This window comes from Empidonax traillii, unplaced genomic scaffold (assembly GCF_003031625.1).
Source record: "Empidonax traillii isolate 1590-97213 ecotype Southwest subspecies unplaced genomic scaffold, ASM303162v1 scaffold1771:size125107, whole genome shotgun sequence".
Taxonomy (NCBI): domain Eukaryota; kingdom Metazoa; phylum Chordata; class Aves; order Passeriformes; family Tyrannidae; genus Empidonax; species Empidonax traillii.
Window position 1 is genome coordinate 63,189 of NW_020956964.1, and position 4,185 is coordinate 67,373.

At 48.8% G+C, this 4,185-nt stretch overlaps 1 protein-coding gene across 2 annotated transcripts in view; it reads right to left on the reverse strand.

Annotated features, from left to right (window-relative positions):
- The window catches only part of ALS2CL (ALS2 C-terminal like), a 46,965-nt gene that overhangs the window by 14,494 nt on the left and 28,286 nt on the right, over positions 1 to 4,185 (reverse strand). The window lies entirely within an intron of this gene.

Genomic DNA, 4,185 nt, shown 5'->3' on the forward strand with positions numbered 1-4,185 from the left:
AAAAAAAAAAACCCAATGAAATAAAAAACAAGCAAAAAATTAAAAGAACCAACAAAAAAAACCCACCAAAACATACAAAAAAAGCAACCAAAAAAACCTCCAACCCACCAAAAAAAACCACAAAACCCCCCACAAATAAAAACAAACCAAAACCCCAAACAAACAAAAAAAAAAGCCAAACATACAAAAAAAATCCAAACAACCCCTCCCAAAAAACCCAAAATATCTCTAACAAAAAACCCAACCAGAAAACCTCAAGCAAAACCCACCAAATAAAACCCACCAAATAAAAACCACCAAAAAACCAACCAATCAAACAACCCCCCCCAAAAAAACCCCCAAACCTCAAGACCCTGAATGTAAATCAAACATTAAACCCCCAAACCATTCCCAAAGCCCCCCAAAGTCTCTCAGCTGAAGCTCCTCTACTGACACTGATGAAGGACAAAAATAATCCCAAACCCCATGAAAATAGGATTTTCCAGCAGACTGGGGGAAAGTGGAGCAGGAAGGGGAGAACTTTGGAGATGAATCCACGTGGGAATCGAGCAAGTGTGGAAAATATGGAAAGATGTGATGCAGAAACCAAGAAACTGCGGGAGATGAATCCATGTGGGGGTCAAGAAAGGCCTGGAGGAAGGAATTCTCACCTTCCCAACAAAGGTCAGATCCTCCGTGAAGTTCCCTTCGTAGACAGAGTCGTCCTCCAGGAGCAGGATCCCAGGACCCTTCAGTTGGAAGCAGAAGGAATGAAATCAGGCCGTGAACTTCCCACCTGCTCAAGTTCCTTCAGGAACAATCACTGGCTTGGACCATTTAGGGGCTGAAGATTCCCAGGATCTCTTTTGAAAGCCCAACATCTGATTTCAATGCTCAAGAGGAAGGAGATGCTCTAGAGACACCCCATGGGAAGTCCTGGGGGGTTTGGAACAACTGTTGGATTAGTTTTCCCAGCAAAAGGAGGAAAAAGCAGGATCCTGTGGTAAGAAGGGTCACCAGGAATTGTCACAGGGGTCACACTCACGCTGCTCCCAATCCTAGGACTTTGGAGGTGATTGGAGCCAAGTGTGTCACCCTTTAAAAAGTGATTAAGAGCAAACAAGATCAGAGAATATCCTGAGCTGGAAGGGACCCCCAGGGATGATCCAGTCCAACTCCTGGCCCTGCCCAGGACACTCCAACAATCCCCCCACATCCCAGAGAACATTGTCCAAACCCTCCTGGAGCTCTGGCAGGATTTGTTCCACAACCACTTCCCTGGGGAGCCCATTCAGTGCTCAACCACCCTCTGGGGGAAGAAACTCTTCCTAATATTCCAGCCTAAACCTTGGAATTCACTTCATCCCTTGCTGTGCAGCCAACAGGGCTTTAAAGAGCTGCTCCCAAACATTCCTCAAACTGCCTCCCCAATCCCACTCTGCTTTCAGGAGCACATTTTTTAGGGAAGGAGCACCAAGAGGCCCTGACGTTTGTAGGAACCCAAAGCAGCCAGAAAACGTGGTCACTTGTCGAGCTGTGACGCATTTTCCACTGGAATGGTTTCCTCGCTGGAACCCCACCCAGGTTTCCACAGCAAAACACTTTGCCCTCATTTGGTGAGTGGGGAAGGGGTTGTTTGTTGCTTTTAGCTCGTGTTTTTCAGGAGAAGCAGAGCTTTGATTCCTCTGCCAGTCTGAGCGATGCCAGTTCCTTCTGCTCCCCCCACTGACAGCTGGACTTGCAATGACACCAACACTTGGCACGGGAAAACTGACGCTGGAAAGGGGAAGATTTCATGATCTCCAAGAGAGATGGAGTGTCACAGAATCCCAGACTGGTTTGGGTTGGAAGGGACCTCAAGGAACATCCAGTTCCACCCCCTGCCCTGGGGAGCCTGTTCAGTGCCAACCACCCTCTGGGGGAAGAACCTTTCCCTGAGATCTCCCTTTCTTGCTTTCCAGCTGCCCTCACAGACTAATTAAGGAGTGAAACACTAATCTTTCCCTTGCTGGCAGGTTCCACATCCCCTGCCTGGCAGAGCCCACTGACACTGTGCACTCACCACCATTTTATCAGCGTGGAAGGTCCTCTGGTAGCAGACCCCTGACTGGGTCACCACGATGCCTTGGCCATGCCTGTGATCATCCAGCCACGTCCCTATGTATCTCTCCCCTCTGGAATGCAACACAGAACAAATTATGGTTGTTTTGTTGTTTTTTTTTTTTTTCCCCCCAGGTTTTCTGAGATCTTAATGAACTTAATGTGTCCTTCGACGAGGGCAGTTTCACCTCATAGAACGCTCCGTGCACCACAACTTCCACATGTCCCACTAAAGCCACCTCTGACCCACCCCACCCTCACCTGTCTTTGTCCTCCCAGACTCCATATCCGCTCTTCTTGTCGTTTTCCCACTGTCCTGTGTATCTGAAGGGATGCTCAGCTGAGAAGTTCTCCAGGATCCCAAAGCCCTGGCGCACGTTGTCCTTGAAGTAACCTTTGTAGACCAGGTCATTCCCGTACCTGCAGGATTTAACTCTCTCTCACCTCCTTCACAGGAAGACGATCCTTAAAGTCCCTTCCAAGCCAACCCTTTCTGGGATTCTCTGTGGCCACAACCAGTGCTTTCCAAAACAGGCTCCATCCAAATTCCCAGCAGCTGGGATGAGATGGGCACACCCCACCCTTTGGAACACCCCTTTTTCCCCCCCCCAGAATCCATCTGTGGGTGTCACTTACTCACAGATTCCGTAGCCTCTCATCTTGCCCTCGTACCAGTGGCACTTGTAACAGTCATACCTGTCCTCAGCCTGGCGGGGGACAAGGCAGATCCCAAACCTGCAATGACACGGGAAGAGGCCCAGGGAAGAGGCCAGCAGGGAAAAAGGCAACTCAGCTGTACTGGATGAAGTTTGAAAGCCAAGGACCTCCAGGTTTCCAATGTGATTTATGGGGTTGGGGTCAACTCTGCCCCTGACACATTAGGTGTCACTAAATCCAAGGTCACCTCGACTTGGTCCAAGGAAAAGCTCATCTGCTCATGAGCTGCACTCATTGTGCCTTCTACAGACTCACTTTCAGTGTTGGTTTTTTCCCCTCTATTTACCCTTCCCCAGTTTAGGGCATGAATTAAATAGTTTTTTTATTCCTTACACGAAGTATGTGAGATTGATTTTTTTCCCCCCTTAAAACTCTCACCTATTCTGGAATTCTTGTAAAAGTGAGGCCTCTAAAAGGCTTACTTTCAAAAAAAAAACCCTCCTCAAAACTAGATAAATAACACTTGAATTTCCCAACGTGGTTTCTCACCCTTGAAAACTCCTCACTTCAAAGAAAATTTTCAAAGCCACCTAAAAATAACTTTTCAAGGCACTTCACATGAATGAATTAACATGGATTTAGAGATCAGGGACCAGGTTCATCCACGTGAATGTCCACATGGATAGAAATGCCTGCACTGAACTGCTCATCTGCCCACGGGTCCTTCCTTGTAGTCACCACCAACCCTCTCTCTCCATCTTTACAACATCTTCAGCTTGAGCCAGATGTCCCTCTGAGGGGAAGGAACCGTTTCTCAGCATGGTTTGAAAGTAAGGAACCCCCCCTTTCCCGGGGCTTACCCGTGCTCCAAGCCTTCCTTGAAATCCCCGACGTGGTTGCGTCCGTCGCGCCACTTGAGCGTCCCCCTGGAATTCAGAGGATCATCTCACCAGGGAGGTCACCCCACGCCCACAGCTGCACCAGGAGGGGTCCAGACACAGCCCAGACACGGCTGGGAAGGGGCTGGAATGGATTTCCCACAGAAGCTGTGGCTGCCCCTGGATCCCTGAAGTGTCCAAGGCCAGGTTGGAGCAACCTGGGATAATCGTGGGAGGTGTCCCTTCCCATGGCAGGGGGTGGGAACTGGATGATCCTAAAGGTTCTTTCCAACCCAAAATATTCTGGGATTCCATGGCTAACATCAAATATCTCCTCAGAGGACACATAAGTTCTCCAGGAACCTCTGGGACTTTGCCCTGCGAGGATTTCATACCACAAGGATTTAACGCCATCGTGTTTTCCTGCTCTGGAACGAGTGGGAAGAATCCCTAATCTCAAAAGCATTTTCTAGAGGTGCTGGGTCATCCCTTCAGGACCTTGCAGATGATCCTGGTTTAATTGCAGCATGGGATTTAAGGAGTGTGATTAAGCTGGAAGTTCCAGCCTGGC